The following is an 18,916-nucleotide window of genomic DNA, read 5'->3' on the forward strand; positions in this document are numbered from 1 at the left end:
CCTTTTGATGTCAAATTCCTCTGGCTAGGAGCTCTGCTTTGTCTAGTCCCTTGATTTTATGGGATTGCTTCATGTTTCTCTCCATTTAGTTTGATGTTGGCTACTGGTTCGCTGTATATGCTTTTATTATGTTTAGGAATGGACCGTGAATTACTGATCTTTCCAAGACTTTTGTCATGAATGGGTTTGTGATTTTGTCAAAGGAATTCTCAGCATCTGATGAGATGTTCATGTGGATTTTGTATTTGAGTTTTCTTATATAGTGGATTACTTTGATGGAATTCTGAATATTGAACCATCCCTGCATCCCAGGCATGAAGCCTACTTGATCATGATAGATGATCATTTTTATATGTTCCTGTATTTGGTTGGTGAGAACGTTATTGTTTAATTTTGCTTTGATATCCATAAGGGAAATTGTTTTGAACTCCTCTTACTTTGCTAGGTCTTTGTGTTTTTTAGCTATCAGTATACTTGTGGCTTTATAGAACTAATTGGGTTGAGACCCGTCTGTTTCTATTTTGTGGAATAGTTTGAGTATTGGGTTTAGGTCTTCTTTGAAGGTCTAAGAGAACTCTGCACTAAACTTTTTTGTTCCTGGGTGTTTTTTGGTTGAGAGACTATTAATGATTGTTTCTATTTCTTTAGTGGATATAGGACTGTTTAAATAATTAATTTGATCGTGATTTTACTTTGGTACCTGGTATGTGTTTAGAAAATTGTCCATTTCATCCAGGTTTTTCCAGTTTTGTTGAGTATAGAATTTTGTAGTAGAATCTGATGATTTTCAATTTCCTCAGATTCTGTTGTTATGTCTCCCTTTTATTTCTGATTTTGTTAATTAGGATATTGTCCCTCTGTGGGACCTAGTTAGTCTGGGTAAGGGTTTATCTATTTTGTTGATTTCCTCAAAGAATCATCTCCTGGTTTAGTTGATTCTTTTTATAGATCTTTCTGCTTCCACTTTGTTGATTTTAGCCCTAAGTTTGATTATTTCCTGTTGTCTACTCCTCTTGGGTGAATTTGCCTCTTTTTGTTCTAGAGCTTTTAGGTGTGCTGTCAAGCTGCTAGTGTATACTCTCTCAAATTTATTTTTGGAGGCACTCAGAGCTATGAGTTTTCTTTTTAGGTCTGTTTTCATTTGTCCCATAATTTTGGGTCTTTCTTTCTTTCTTTCTTTCTTTCTTTCTTTCTTTCTTTCTTTCTTTCTTTCTTTCTTTCTTTCTTTCTTCCTTTCTTTCCTCTTTTCTGTCTTGACCAAGTAATCATTGAGTATCATGTTGTTCAGCTTCCATGTGTAAGTGGGCTTTTTATTATTTATGTAGTTATTGAACATCAGCCTCTTCCTCCTTTGGTGATCAGATAGGGTGCATGGGATTATTTCAATACTTTTGCATCAGTTGAGGTGTGTTTTGTGACTGATTATATGATCAAATTTGGAGAAGATACCATGACATGCTGAGAAGAAACTATAAACATTTATTTTAGAATAAAATGTTCTATAGATATATGTTAAATCTCTTTGTTTCATAACATCTCTTAGTTTCATTGTGTCTCTGTTTAGTTTCTGTTTTCAGGATCTGTCCATTGATGGGAGTGGGATGATGAAGTCTCCCACTATTATTTTTTTGAGTTGTAGTGTATGCTTTGAGCTTTACTAAAGTTTCTTTAATGAATGTGGATGCCCTTGCATTTGGAGCATAGATCTTCAGAATTGAGAGTTCATCTTGGTAGATTTTACCTTTGATGAGTATGAAGAGGTCTTCCTTCTCTTTTTTGATGACTTTAGGTTGAAAGTTAATTTTATTCAATATTAGAATGGTTACTCCAGCTTGTTTCTTTGGACCATTTGCTTGTAAAATTATTTTCCTGCTTTTTACTCTGAGGTAGTATTTGTCTTTGTTCCTGAGATGGGTTTCATGTATGTAGCAAAATGTTGGGTCCTATTTATGTATCCATTCTGTTAGTGTATGTCTTTTTGTTGGGCAATTGAGCTCATGGATATTAAGAGATAGTAAGGAAAAGTAATCACAGTTTCCTGTTATTTTTGTTGTTAGAGTTGGGATTCTGTTCTTGTGGTTTCTTCTTTAAGTTTTTTGAGAGATTACTTGTTTGCTTTTTCTAGGGCACAGTTTTCCTCATTGTGTTGGAGTTTTCCCTTTATCATCCTTTAAAGGCCTAGATTCATGGAAAGATATTGTGTAAATTTGGTTTTGTCATGGAATACTTTGGTTTCTCCATGTATGGTAATTGAGAGATTTGCTGGGTATAGTAGCCTGGACTGGCATTTGTGTTCTTTTAGGGTCTGTATGACATCTGTCCTGGATCTTTGGGCTTTCATATTCTCTGGTAAGAAGCATGTTGTAATTGTAATAGGTATGCCTTTATATTGTTATCTGAACTTTTCCCCTTACTGCTTTTAACATTCTATCTTTTTTTTTTTTTTTTTTTTTTTTTTTTTTTTTTTTTTTTTTTTTTTAGTGCATTTGGTATTTTGATTATTGGGAAGAATTTATTTTCTGGTCCAGTCTATTTGGAGTTCTATAGGCTTTTTATGTGTTCATGATCATCTCTTTCTTTAGCATAGGGAAGTTTTCTTCTATAATTTTATTGAAGATAATCACTGGCTCTTTAAGTAGAAATTATTCATTCTCATCTATACCTATTATCCTTATGTTTGGTCTTCTCATTGTGTCCTGGATTTCCTGGAAGTTTTGAGTAAGGATCTTTTTGAATTTTGCATTTTTTGATTGTTGTGTCAATGTTTTCTATGGAATCTTCTGCACGTGGGATTCTCTCTTCAATCTCTTGTATTCTGCTGGTGATGCTTGCATCTATGACTCCTGATTTCTTTCCCAGTTTTTCTATCTCCAGAGTTATCTCCCTTTGGGATTTTTTTTTATTGTTTCTGCTTCCAGTTTTAGATCCTTGATGGTTTTGTTAATTTCCTTCACCTCTTTGGTTGTGTTTTCCTGTAATACTTTAAAGGATTTTTGTGTTTCTTCGTTAAGGGCTTCTACCTGTTTAGCTATGTTCCCCTATATTTCTTTAAGGGAGTTATTAATGTCCTTAAAATCCTCAATAAGCGTCATGAGATATTATTTTAAATCTGAATCTTGCTTTTCCATTGTGTTAGGGTATCCAGGACTTCCTGTGATTGGAGTACCAGGTTATAATGATGCCAAGTAGTCTTGATTTCTGTTGTTAATATTCTTGTGTTTGTGCCATCTGGTCATCTTTGTCTTTGGATGTCCTTGCTGTCTCTGGCGCTAGCTTGTTCCTTCTGTGAATCTGTAAACCTGTGTTACCACTACTGGGAGGCCAGTTTTCTTCTGGCAAGATCAGTGTACACAGGACTGTGGGAAAGCCACACCTCCTTGCTGCAGATGTAATCACATATTCCCCTGTCTCAGCTGCTCTGTTGTTTCTGCAGCCTGTGCACTCCTGAGTGGACTTGCCTCAGAGAGTCACTAAAGGGAAAATGGAGATCTCTCCAAGTCCAGGTATCAGAGCACTCCTTCGAGGCAATCTCTTCTCTGGAAGGGAAGGTGCACCTTAAATTTGTTTTTTCATTTCTCTCTAAAAATTTTAAGATTTTGGCAAAAATTAAAATGAAGAAAGAACTTAAAATTAATTCTTAAGGAATCTATAATAGCAAGGCCTTTACTTTGGACAATAATGAGGTTCTGAGAGTGGAACAGATAATGGCATGCTATTGCTCATCATTACACAGTGAAAGTGATCTAGAAAACCAACTATGTTTTTATGGGATGCATTCATTTCCAGAGAGAGTGATTTTAGCCAGAGTGTCACATAATGGGACTCTGAAAGTATTGAGAGGATCCCTTTGGTAGACTGCAAATTGTAATAACCTCAGAATTTGTTTCCTCAACAGCCAACAAAGGACTTAAAAGAAGTGGGGAAGAAGAACTTAACAATATGTCTATTTTCAGAAAATGGCTGCAAGCTACTCAAGACACATGGAAAGCTGCTCTTAATCGCAACATAAAGCATGAATGCATCCTATGGAAACTGGGAAAGGATAAGCAAGCAGACAGTCTTGCTTATTAGATTAGAGTTTGAATGAATGTTTATTTTATGCTTTTACTTGAGATATTGAGATAAAATGTGATATTCTGTAGTAAATCAAGTTTATACCACTAGTTACAGATAGATAAAAATATTGATAAGATAAAGCAATAAAATATTCATATATCCTTTGAAATTTTACAATGAAATGTTAGTTTATGATTAGAAATAAAAAAACAGTTTATTTTCCAACTCAAACCCACTGAAAAACCATGTGAACAATAAGCGAATATAGTAACGATATATGGTGTGTGTTATCATTATGTAGACCTTATCCCACTTAGTATTTGTGTCTAGTTTATAGGTTTTTAAGACTATATCAATTTATATGTTTTAGAAAAATAAATAATATCCATACATTGATATACTAAATGTGCTAACTATTTAAATAATAGGTGATTAAATCATAGGTGTGAAGATTAAAGATAAGGAAAAAAGACAACCCCAATCAAAATTCAAATAAATATACTGCTGAACAATTTTACCCTCAACCAAAAAGATGAACTTCATCAACATCTATTTTTTATTTTATTTTGCCTAAGGAAAAATATGAGAAAAAAATGAAACTAAAAGTCATACAGGAGCAGAAGTAAAAATCATTTACATACCAGTTTATATTTAAAACCAATATTAGCAGACCCAAATTGTATCAATGTATTTCGTATTACTGTAAGAAAACACGAGTCTGAGTAACTTATCCAGAAGACATGTACATTTAGCTTAGAGATTAGAGAAAATTAAAATTATTAGCACATTTACATTTTATGTTAATTAAGAGCTTTCCTTATTCATGATTATATTTTTTTGTATATACTATTTAATGCAATTTCTTTTATTAGTCATTTAGTCTGTGCATTGTTTGCTTTTTGTGATGGTTTGTATGTTCTTGGACCAGGGAGTGGCACCATATGGAGGTGTGACCTTGTTGGAATAGGTGTGTCACAGTGGCTGTGAGCTAAAGATCCTCACACTTGTTGCCTGTAAGTCAAGTCTTCCACTAGCAGCCTTTGGAGGAAGATGTAGAACTCTCAGCTCTGCCTGCACCATACCTGCCTGGATACTGCCATGCTCCTGCCTTGATGATAATGGACTGAACCTCTTTGAACCTGTAAGCCAGGCCCAATTAAAGGTTGTTTTTTTTAAGAGACATGCCTTATTTATAATAGCCAGAAGCTGGAAAGAACCCAGATGCCCCTCAACAGAGGAATGGATACAGAAAATGTGGTACATTTACACAATGGAGTACTACTCAGCTATTAAAAAGAATGAATTTATGAAATTCCTAGGCAAATGGATGGACCTGGAGGGCATCATCCTGAGTGAGGTAGCACAATCACAAAGGATACCCAAGATATATAATACAATCTGCTAAACACATGAAACTCAAGAAGAATGAAGACCAAAGTGGGGTCACTGTACCCCTTCTTAGAATTGGGAACAAAACATCCATGGAAGGAACTACAGAAACAAAGATTGGAGCTGTGACGAAAGGATGGACCATCTAGAGACTGCCATACCCAGGGATCCATCCCATAATCAGCTTCCAATCGCTGACACCATTGCATACATTAGCAAGATTTTGCTGAAAGGACCCTGATATAGCTGTCTCTTGTGAGAATATGCCGGGGCCTAACAAACACAGAAGTTTTATTAAGGGCATAGTCTATATTCTTCTTAACTACTTATTATTTTAAGCTGCCAATTGTTTTTCTAATATACTGATTATTTCCTTTTGGCTTAAAGGATTATTAAAATTTTTAAATGTGTAAATGATTCATAACCAAACTCATGAACATTACAACACTTTACATACACAATTCACTAATCTAAATAAATATTATAATATTATAGCTGGTTGATGCACATCATTGTTGAATTTGTATTGTTATCTATTTCTCGTGATTTTTTCATTCTTCCTATAGTAAGAATTTGATAGTTGTGACTCAACTGTTTCATATATAAAAGTATATTTTCTCATAGCAATATCAACTATAAAAGTTTCTCTTAAAGTGCCCAAGGAGCTGAAGGGATCTGCACCCCTGTGGTAGATCAACAATATGAACTAACCAGTACCCCCAGAGCACATGTCTCTAACTGCATATGTAGAAGAAGATAGCCCAATCGGCCATCATTGGGAAGAGAGGCCCCTTGGTCTTGCAAACTTTATATAACTCAGTACAGGGGAAAGCCAGGGCCAAGAACTGGGAGTGCATGGGTAGGGGAGCGGGCAGGGTATAGGGAACTTTTGGGATAGCATTGGAAATATAAATAAAGAAAATATCTAATAAAAATGAAAAAATGAAACAAAAAAGGAGTCTCTAGTTTTTTTAAAAAATAATTTTTATTTGTTCATATGCTGTACAACTGATAATTCATTTTTATTTCATATACAATGTGCACTCTCCTGCTTACATATTTTATAATCCCATCTTTTATATATATTATTGCAAAGTCTCTGTGTACTTTAATTATTTTAAACATTGAATATATTATTCTTATTAGAACTATTGACTGAGACCTTTTCTATTTTAATCTCTTATTCAGTAAAGTTTTTTATTCTTTCTCATTTACCATATGTGTCAACCATTTTTCCCCTTCATCACCTTCAAAAAGCATAACCAATTTCACTTTAAAGATAAAGTTTTTCTAAATTTTGACTCATTTTCCACAAAATATTGTTTTGCTTTGGTATGGTTTTGGTGTGGTGTTCGATGTGTGTATGTGTGTTTGTGTGTGGGAAAGTGTAATTATATGATTGTGTGTGAGTATGTGTGTGTCAGTGTGTGTGTATGTGTGTGTTTATACTTTACATATGTTTGCCTTAGGTATATTTTTAGCTTAAATATGTTCAGAATAAAATATTACCATTTCAAGACGTGGTGGTTCATTTCTAAATCCATGTTTGAGATAAAAGAAGTTATATGTGATAAATTGGAGGGAGGTCAAGTAGAGGAGGGCGCTGCAAACTGTGCCATTGTGTATGACTGACAATCAAGTGATTTTCCACAGTTAGTTTCTTCAGTATCAAAGATGCATTATAGATTATATTAAATAATTGCAGAACCTACCTTTCACTCACTATTGAAGAGCCTAAACAGCAATGAGTGACACATTGCAAATGCTTAGAAAGTACAGCTTCTTCAAGTTAAAATAATTACCAGAGGTCATCTGAAACCTGTGTGATGACTTCGTGTGTCACTCTTGTTCTGCCTTTGGACTGCCTAATTGAGCTGCCTATGCTTCATTTTGGAAACATGAAATACTGTTAGGAACTGCTTACAACAGCATAACATTGAGTTTTACTACTTACCAGATATGGGATTATGAATTCTATCTCCATTCACAATAAGAAGATGAAGCTTGAGACATCCCTCTCTGCTTTGCATACCTATTCATTTACTTGAAAATATTTCTTTTATAATTCTTCCTAGAGTGTCCATCTGAATAGCCTATAAATTTTATATATGAATATTCAATGGCATATGATTTTGGAGAAAAATACTCAATATGGACATTAGAACTCCATCTTTAGATGGTACAGAATATAGCTAAATTCATTAATATCATTGTGGCCATTTGTTCAACATTATTGTTATCTAAACAGATTTATTTATATGGAAAGGCTGTGATGTTAAAATTGCACACAAAGAACTTGGAAATGAGACATAAAACAAAGCTGTTCAATCCTCATTTTCTTTTCTTGGCAAAAATATATTTATATTGAGAATTAAAAGTAAAAAAAAGAATGTTCATAGATACAACTGAGTAAAAATAAAGCTATTAACAGTTCTTGAGTTCTTGCACAAAGAACATAAAATTGTTATAAAATCATGTTTACTAAACAAACCTATATCTTATACAGTCATTTGGAATGAATTAATGTGAAAATTACACTTAAATTGCTGTGAAAAAATATATACAACAAATTAACCTTAAAGGTTCCACTAGTTTCAGAAATATGTTTTGTGCTCTAAGTATTCCACATCACAAGGTAAAATTATTTGATCATTGCTGTATTGACACTTTTTGTTGGATATTCTTAAATAAAGTGCATATAGCTTCCTGATTTCATAGAGTATTGATGATTTCACAGTAAAGTACTGACTTTTACTTTCATGCACTATTTTCCCCACCAATTGTTGCCATGCAAGAGCCATTTCTGAAGCATTTACTATTCAGAAAAAATAATACTATAACATTGAAAGTAGGTATAAGTAACGAAATATTGTTAAGTTAAATATTGCTATTGACATGAAGTCTGTTAAAATGTATATTCTGATATGTGCACAATCAGAGTTTTAACATTTTCACTTCAAAATTCCAAGCTACTTTTATATTGATGATTACTTTTGAGAACTTTTTGAATTTCAATTTCTATAAACAGTTTAACTAAACACAACAAGATATGGATTTTCAAAGTTCAAAATTTATGCAAAATTAATTAACCCCTCATTATCATAAAATCTTAAATTTTTAATATAATTAAAAGGTCACCTTTATTTTACAATGCTATGATTTTTTTTATTACGTATTTTCCTCAATTACATTTCCAATGCTATCCCAAAAGTCCCCCATACCCAACCCCTTCCCTACCCACCCATTCCCATTCTTTTGGCCCTGGCATTCCCCTGTATTGAGGCATATAAAGTTTGCAATCCAATGGGCCCCTCTTTCCAGTGATGGCTGACTAGGCCATCTTTCGATACATATGCAGCTAGAGTCAAGAGCTCCGAGGTACTGGTTAGTTCATCATGTTGTTCCAACTATAGGGTTGCAGATCCCTTTAGTTCCTTGGGTACTTTCTCTAGCTTCTCCATTGGGAGCCCTGTGATCCATCCAATAGCTGACTGTGAGTGTCCACTTCTGTGTTTGCTAGGCCCCGGCATAGGCTCACAAGAGACAGCTATATCTGGGTCCTTTCAGCAAAATCTTGCTAGTGTATGCAATGGTGTCAGCGTTTAGAAGTTGATTATGGGATGGATCCCTGGGTATGGCAGTCTCTAGATGGTCCGTCCTTTCATCACAGCTCCAATCTTTGTCTCTGTAACTCCTTCCATGGGTGTTTTGTTCCCAATTCTAAGAAGGAGCATAGTGTCCACACTTTGGTCTTCATTCTTCTTGAGTTTCATGCGTTTAGCAAATTGTATCTTATATCTTGGGTTTCCTAAGTTTTGGGCTAATATCCACTTATCAGTGAATATATATTGTGTGAGTTCCTTTGTGATTGTGTTACCTCACTCAGGATGATGCCCTCCAGGTCCATCCATTTGCCTAGGAATTTCATAAATTCATTCTTTTTAATAGCTGAGTAGTACTCCATTGTGTAAATGTACCATAATTTCTGTATCCATTCCTCTGTTGAGGGGCATCTGTGTTCTTTCCAGCTTCTGGCTATTATAAATAAGGCTGCTATGAACATAGTGGAGCATGTGTACTTCTTACTGGTTGGGACATCTTCTGGATATATTAATTAATGACTCATTATCATAAAATCTTACATTTTTAATATAATTAAAAGGTCACCTTTATTTTACAATGCTATGATTTTTTTAAAGAAAGAATTTCCTAGGTTTCATCAATCTTCTTGAATTCAAATAAAAACCGTTCTCAAAACTTAGGCATTATTGGTTTAATCTGCTCATTACTCTAATATTGCAATTAATCCAAGTCACAGAATATTTCTAGCACATATTTGAATTAATATGTTTGCAAAGGATATTCGTGAGAAGGGAGAAAATAAGAGTAGGAGAGAGCAGAGACAGAGAATGAGAGACAGAGAGAAAAACAAAAGAGAGGGAAGGATAATAGAAGGGAGAAAGGGTAAAGATTGATTGAGTTTTCAAAAGCTCACAGATTTACAAACAAAATAACCAGAAGTTTCAACAGGGTAACTCCTAAACCTGTCTTCTGAAGTCTCATGTTCTTTTTCTCCCAAGCTCAATACTGTGAGGTTTCTAAGTTCAAATGAAGTAATGTTACCTCAGAGTAAAACATGTATATAGTATTGTATAAAGTGTCCTGAACTCAGCGCTTTGCTTCAGTTGTATTAAAATGAATGTGATTATTTGGGAAACTCTAATGTTTAATAATAATAATAATAATAATAATAATAAATTCAGGATTGTTTCAGATCTATTTTAAATATCTGAATATTCTAAATCTACTGTTAAAATATTTCATGTTCCTTATTTGAGTCCTATCTTCCCCAAATAGAATTTAATACAGTTTTCTGCACCTCTAAATAAGAAAAAGTTGTGCTGTATATATATTTTTCAGAGTAACAATAGAAAGCATAGGGAATAAAAGCAGCTATAAGTGGACACTGCATAGACTAGGATCCAAGAATTTCCTATGGGATGTGATACAGAAAATTTCTTCATTCCTTTGTTCATGAATCTGTGCATTCATTTTGGTGCTAGAAATTGGATTAAAAATGTGACCTGAAAAACCAGTTGAAATTGCAATAATAATGTGGCAATGACCCAGGCTTCATATCACATAGAATTCTTCTTATACAAAGTAAACAGAATTTCCAACTTCCTAATTAGTGTTAGTCTAGATGGATTTGAAAGTAAAATCTAATGTAAACAAAAATGAATATCAATAGAAGATTATGAGACAAGATGCTACTGATTTAAGTGATTATCAAAGAATTATTAAAAATTATACTTGTAACTTTTAATGTTTCTTGGGAACTGGGAAAAATCCTGTTGGTGACTTCGTATAATTTTATCAATATTTTAATTGATTATGAGTAGTCAATAACAATTAGGTTTCTTAAACTTGTGTACCATTTGAACTAACTTTCATCATAAGTGTTAGATTCAGGAAAATATCTATCACTTTGTCCAATATTTGTGATGATAGGTTTTGAATCCAGGCCTTGTATATTCTAGGCTAGTGCTTTACAATTGAAAGACTCCCACCCTAGAACTATTTTCTTTACTAATTGAAAGCAAACTGTTTCAAGAAACTTGAATAATTTATATGACCATGTCAATGCCATTGGAGATAGAATATATTTGCATGTGCAAAAGTATTGTTTGTTCATGGTTTCCAATTATCTAATTCCATCAATACCTGGATGAGGGTTTTGTTTTGGTAATTATTAGAACTCTCATAAATTTTAAAATTCAGAAACATTTTTCAATTAACTAATTTAAAGATATTTTAATTAATTCCTTTAGAATTTCATACTTCACATTTTGGTCACATGTACTCTTGTGTCCAGACTCACTTTAAAAACAGCACGGTATCCAATTAGTGCTGCTTATATACTCTCCATGTGGATATCCATTGGAACTTAGTCACCTACCATGAACCACACACTTAAAGAAAACTAACCCTTCCTCTCCTAGCAGCTATCAAATACCATAGGTTCTTAGCTATGGGTAGTTGCTATATTTCTAGTGTACATTCCCTCTCCTTGTCATGGTTTCATCTGTCTTGATCTTCCAGGTTATGTGGATATTGTTGCAATCAATTTGATTTCATATGCACATCAGCTCTACTATTGGCAGAAAGCAGTTTCCTTGTAGTCATGTACTACCTCTGGCTTTCTCAGCCTTTCTGACCTCCATCCTTCAAAAATACATTAATATTGGGAGGGGTGGCTGTGACATGAATGTTCCATTTACAGTAATCTCTGATCACTTATTCCATGCACCTTGATCAGTTGTGAGTCCAATGTGAGGCAAGAGACTATGACATCTGCCTAGATTGGAGGAAGGGCAGAGATAGGTACAGGATACATGGTTCTCAGACCATGAACATCATGGTTCTCAGAAAGCAGAACATCTTCCCTGCATCCACTGTGGCTTGCCCTTTATGGGTAGTTCCAAGATAATCACTCTGGATTCTAAGCATCAGTTCTACCCAGCCCTGTAACTTGCTAGAGTACCCTGTATCTTTCTCCCTGCCATCTGATCTCTTCTCCAGCCTTCCTCTTTAGATAAATTCTAGACTAGAAATACTAATGCTACATAGTCCCCTGTTCTATGGGGGTACTGCACGTCCTCTGTCCATATTCTGGAGACAGTTGTGTACAAAGAACCCAAGCTTATGCTGTTCATGCCATCTGACCCCTGTGGCTGCCTGTCCCTGGACTTTTAACCACCCACTTCCAGGTAAGTACCCCAGTCGCACATTGCCAACTGAAGTCATCCATTTCCTACTCAGTTTTAATTTTTTCCCTTGGTATAAAAATGAATTAATATATGATATTTATTTAAAAAGTACTATGAGTCATGATACAACAAAATTTACTTTTTCAGTATTAAAAACTAATGTCTCAGAACCAACTTAATTTCAAAATTTCCAAATATGAATTCATTATTTATTTTTCTCTTTTACCCATATATATCTCATACTTTTATTTTCCTAATAATTACTGAAGGGTCAAAAACCTTGGGTCAATTACTGCTCATTCCAATTATCTATCTAGTCACTAACATCTAGATGTGCTTAGATCTCAGTATTTTAAATTCATTTATAATTTCTCAAAACCTAAATGTGTCACAGTCAGTAGTCATCTGCTATGACACTGATGACATAGAAGGGAATGGTAGAGTCATTCTTCAAATATCTTTTTTTTTAATTGTCTTGGCAGATACTTGGAAAATATTTTATTCTAAAGGATAACTTCTTTGGAGAAGGGACTTGTGTGTCAATTTGAGTAATGGTAAATACTCATAAAACTATTATAACTAAGTACAGATACTTAACTTTAGAAATAAACAGTATAGGCCCATGAATATCACACTCGTTTAATGCACCCAAATTTACATTCTTTTGTAAAACAAACAAACAAAACCCACAAAAAAAGCAAACAAAAAAGAGCACGCAAATAAAACTCTAGAGTCTATCCCATGTTGGTCAGATGCTTCTGACCTTGCGAACTGTCCTGGAGTGATTGATATTCCTAGTCACACTCTATTAGAGAAAAGTTATTTTCCCTTTCTCAGCAGATATAAGTGATAGTTCAATTGTTATACTTTATCCCCATATATAGGTTTTCATTCATTCATTGACAAACTCATTCATTCATTCATTCATTCACATATTCACTTTTTTAAATATAATAAAATAACATGTAATTATATAAAACAAATACTATGACATCAACATTGGACAAGAATGCTCAACTGCAGGATACTCAAAAATTAATTTTTATAGGAAACTTTTTACATTTTCAACAGTCAATTTAATTAGTCACATCAGCATAAATTAAAACAGAATAAGAACTTGTTTTTATTAACAGTTTCAGAAGAGCATTATTGTAAACATCTATGCATTATGAAGACTTTTATTGTGCTACTGAAGAAACTTCCATTAACAAAATATGTTTTAAAATATCTGGGAAACTGTGTATTTAATGGAAAATATTATAGCATCTTTGTTGATAATCATAATTAAAGAAATATCTTCTATAAAATTTTTCTTCTTTAAATGTACTGGATATTATAGATAGAATAATTAGACATTCAAAATAAATGAAAGTTTTACTACAAGACAATGGAATCATTTAACTATCATTATTCACAGGAAAGTATATGATGATAAATCAAATAAATCTGTGATACACCAGTAGAATTAAAAATTCAGTATATAATCTTATACAACTTGATATAATATTAATATACAAAGATCTATTTGTATACTTGACAGAAATCAGTAGTAAATGATGGATTTTAAAAGCAGATGTTATATCATAATAAAAATCACTAAAATTTTAGGTAAAAATCAAATGAAAAACATACAAACACCCCACCTACCACCACTACCACCACCACCAAAACTCCCCAATCCCTGGAGCCTCAAGTCTCACAAAAGTTATGTGCATCTTCTATCACTGAGGCCAGACAAGGCAGTCCTCTGCCATATATGTGTCTGGAGCCTCAGACCAGATCATGTATGCTGTCTGGTTGATGGCTCAGTGTCTGAGAGATCTCAGAGGTTGGGGTTAGTTGAAATTGCTGGTCTTCCTATCGGGTCGCCTGCCTCCTCAGCTTCTTCCAGCATTTAAGTGTTTGTTGTTTTCTAATGGAAAAGAAAAGAATAGGTATAGATTTGGGTGAGTATAGAGATGGAGACCTGGGACAATTTTGGTGGAGGGGAACCATGACTGGAGTGTGTTGTTATAAAATATCTGTTTTTAACTAACAATAAAGTAAAAGATAAAAGTTATTAAAGTAAGCATAAAACTTGGAAGAATTATATCATCTTCATATTTGTGAAATTTTCTCATTATGAAAGGTAATAGTTTTTAAATTCCAATTAGAGTTTCAGGAAAATGCTTAGCAGTTTACATTTTCATGAAAGATGAAAAAATTATTTTTTCAAATTTACAAAGAAAATAAAGTGAAGGCATTTGTACTGGTTACTATTTTGATTAACTAGAATCAAGCTAGAAGTATCTAAGGAGCAGAGGTATCAATTGAAGAAACACTGATCATCTCATTACATGCTGAGAGAGCACTTGACATAATTGAACAGTCCTTCTTGGTAAAACTCTAAGAAAGATCAGGAATCCAAGGCCCAAACCTAAAACTAGTAAAAGTAATAAACAGCAAACCAGTAGCCAGCATCCAACTAAAGGGAGGGAAACTTGAAGCAATCCCAGTAAAATCAGGGATTAGACAAGGCTGCCCACTTTCTCCCTATATATTCAATATAGTACTCAAAGTTCTAGCTGGAAAAATTAGAAAACAACAGCAGGTCAAAGGGATACAAATTGGAAAAAATGAAAGTTAAAATATCACCCTTTGCAGAAGATATGATAGTATAACAAAGTGAGCCCAAAAATTCTACCAGAGAACTTCTGTAGCTGATAAACAATTTCAGCAAAATGGATGGATATAAAAATAACTCAAACATATAAGTAGCCTTCTTCTATTCCAAGGATAAACAGGCAAAGAAAGAAATTAGGAAAATGACACGCTTCACAGTTGTCACAAATAATATAATATACCTTGGTGTGACTCTAACCAAGCAAGAAAAAATCTGTATGACAAGAACTTCAAGTCTCTGAAGAAAGAAATCAAAGAAGATCTCAGAAGATGGAACGATCTCCCAAGCTCATAGATTAGCAGGATTAATATAGTAAAAATGGCCATCTTGCCAAAAAGAATCTACATATTCAATACAATTGCCATCAAAATCCCAACTCAATTCTTCATAGTTAGAAAGAGCAATATGCAAATTCATTTGGAATAACAAAAATCTCAGGGTAGGGAAAACTATTCTCAACAATAAAAGAACCTCTGGTGGAATCACCATCCCTGACCACAAACTGTATTACAGAGCAATTGTGAGAAAAACAAATAAACAAACAAAAAATACAAAACAAAATTGTAAGGTATTGGTACAGAGACAGGCAGGTAGATCAATAGCATATAATTGAAGACAAAGAAATGAACCCACACACCCATGGTCACTTGATACTTGAAAAAGGAGCTAAAACCATCCAGTGAGAAAAAAGACACCATTTTCAACAAATGATGCTGGTTCAACTGGAGGTCAGCATGTAGAAGAATGCAAATTGATCCATTCTTAACTCCCTGTAAAAAGCTCAAGTCCAAATGAATCAAGGACTTACACAAGATACCCTGAAACTAATAGGAGAGATAGTGGGGAAGTGCTTCATACACCTGGACACAGGGTAAATTTTCTTGAACAGAACACCAATGTCTCATGCTCTAAGATAAAACATAGAAAAATGGGACCTCATAAAATTGCAAAGCTTCTATAAGGAAAAGAACACAGTCAATAGGACAAAATGACAAGCAACAGATTGGAAAAATCTTTACCAGTCCTACATCTGATAGAGGACTAATATCGAATATGTACAAAGACTCCAAGACGATAGACTCCAGAGAACCAAATAACACTATTAAAAATGGGGTACAGAGCTAAACAAAGAAATCTTAAATGGGGAATATTGAATGTCTGAAATGCACCTAAAGAAATGTTCAACATCCTTAGTAATCAGGGAAATGCAAATCAAAAGACCCTGAGATTCCACCTCACACCACTCAGAATGGCTAAGATCAAAAATTCAGGTGACAGCAGATTGTGGCAAGGATGTGGAGAAAGAGGCATACTCCTCCATTACTGGTGGAATTGCAAGCTGGTACAACCACTCTGGAAATCAGTGTGGTAGTTCCTTAGAAAACTGGACATACTATTACCTGAGGACTCAGTAGGGATGAGCTTGCTGAAATGCCTGACAGTGAGAAGAGAAAAACTGAAGAGACCACCTCCAATACATATACAGGACCATCCAGTGACCAGACCAACTTGGGATCCATCCCATGGACAGGTAGCAAGCATTAACACTATTACTGATACCATGTTGTGCTTATAGAGAGGAGCCTAGCCTAGATGTCCTTTGAGAAGCTCTTTGAGCAGTTGACCGAGACAGATGCAGACACAGCCCCCATTGGACAGAGCTGGAGTCCCCCACTAAAGAGTTAAGGAAGGATTAGATGAGCTGAAGAAATTGACAACAACTAAGAAGACCAACACTATCAAGTAATCTGAAGCTCTAAGAGTTCCCAGAGGCAAATCCACCAACCAAAGAGCATATTTTAGCTTGTCCATGGCCCTAAGAATATTTGTAGCAAAGGACTGCCTTGTCTAGTCTCAGGGGTAGAGAATGAGCATAATCCAATAGAGACATGATGTTCCAGGAAAGGGGGATGGGGTGGAGTAGGTGAGTGGTTGAGGAAATTGGGGATTGGGGATCACTCTCAAAGAGGCAAAGTAGGGGGATGGGGTGAAAAGCTCTTGTAGGGGCAACCAATAAGTGATGTAACAACATATGCCAACCTAGACTACTATACCCAGAAAAAAAATCCCAATTAATATAGATGGAGAAAACAAGATATTTCAAGACAAATCCAAACTCAAACAATAAATGTCTACAAATTCAGCCCCATAGAAAATACTACAAGAAAAATTACAATGAAAGAAAGATAACTACAACCAAGGTAATAAATATGAAAGATAACTACATCAAACAGAGGAAATAAGTAGTTCCATATGGGCAAAACCAAGGAACACACACACACAAACTGAACATCAACTTCACAATAACAGGCATTATCTGTCACTGGTCATTACTATCTCTCAAAATTAATTTATAATCAAGGAAAAATCTACCAAGATGATATCTCAATTCTGAACATCTATGCCTCAAGCACAAGAGTACCCTCATTAATTAAAGAATCATTGCTAAAGCTTATATTGCCCATCAAACCCCACAAACTAATAATAGGAGACTTCAGCACTACACTCTTTACCAATTAACAGGTCATTCAGAAAACAAATGTAAAGAGAGAAATAACAAAACTAGTAGACATTATAAAATAATGGCAAAACATACATCTAGAGAATATTTTACCCAAATGCAAAATAATACACCTTCTTCTCAATACACCCCATGGATCCTTTTCCAAAACTGATCATATATTAGGTCACAAAGTAAGCATCAATAGATACAAGAAAATTAATATAATGCCTTGTATCTAATCATAGAACCATATATTATAGCTTGACTTCAACAACAGAAAAACTAGAAACAACCGTCTACTCAATGGTCTCTGGGACAGGTAAGAGATTAAAAAAAAAAGAAAGAAATTAAAGACTTTCTTGAATTCAATGAAAATGAAGGCAAAACACAGCCAAGTTTATGAGACACAATGAAAGCCGCACTAAGAAGAAAGTACATAGGACTAAGTGCCTCCATAAAGAAATTAGAGAGTTCACACACTAGCAGTTTGAAACTACATCTGAATGCTCTAGAAAGAAGAGGAAGAGGAAGAGGAAGGAATGAAGGAAGAAGAGGAAGAGAAAGAGGAAGAGGCAGAAAAAGAAGAAAGAAGAAGAAGGGGAAGAAGAGGAAGAAGGAGGAGGAAGAGGAGGAGGAGAAGGAGGAGGAAGAGGAAGAGGAGGAGGAGGAAGAGGAGGAGGAGGAAGAAGAGGAAGAGGAAGAGGAGGAAGAAGAGGAAGAGGAAGAGGAAGAAGAAGAAGAAGAAGAAGAAGAAGAAGAAGAAGAAGAAGAAGAAGAAGAAGAAGAAGAAGAAGAAGAAGAAGAAAGAGGAATAGAAGTCAGGAAATAATCACCTGGAACCAATCAGGAAAGAACAAAGCAATACACCAAATCAAGAACACGAATAGCAGGTTCTTTGAGAAAATCAACAATATATTAAAACCCTTAACCAAACTATCCAGAATACAGAGAGAAAGTATCCTGATAAACTAAGTTCGAAATGAAAAGGGAGGCATAACAACTGTCACTAAGGAAATTTAAACTATCATTAGGTCTTAATTCAAAACCCATACTCCAAAAATTTGGAAAATATTAATAAAATGGACTAAATTATTAAATATTAATAAAATGGACTATTTTCAAGACAGAAAGCACTTATCATAGTTAAATCAAGATAAAGTAAACTATTTTAACAGCTGTATAACCTCTAAAGAAAGAAGTCACTAAAATTCTCCCAACAAAAAGGTCAGGGCCAGATGAATTTAGTGCTGAATTCTACCAGACTTATAAGAATAGTTAATATTAATATTCTTTAAACTAGATCACAAAATATAAACAGAAAGAAGACTGCCAAATTCATTGTTACCTAAACGACACAAAAATTCAACAAAGGCAGAGAAATTCAGACTGATTTCTCTTATGAACATTGTGGCAAAAATATTCAAGGAAATACAAATCAAATCCAGAAACCCATCAAAAACTTGATTATGATCAAGTAGGCTTCATATCAGTGATGCATGAATGGTTCAATATATGAAAATCCATCAACAAAATCCA

This window comes from Mus caroli, unplaced genomic scaffold, assembly GCF_978045245.1.
Source record: "Mus caroli unplaced genomic scaffold, Mus_caroli_1 scaffold_7, whole genome shotgun sequence".
NCBI lineage: Eukaryota > Metazoa > Chordata > Mammalia > Rodentia > Muridae > Mus > Mus caroli.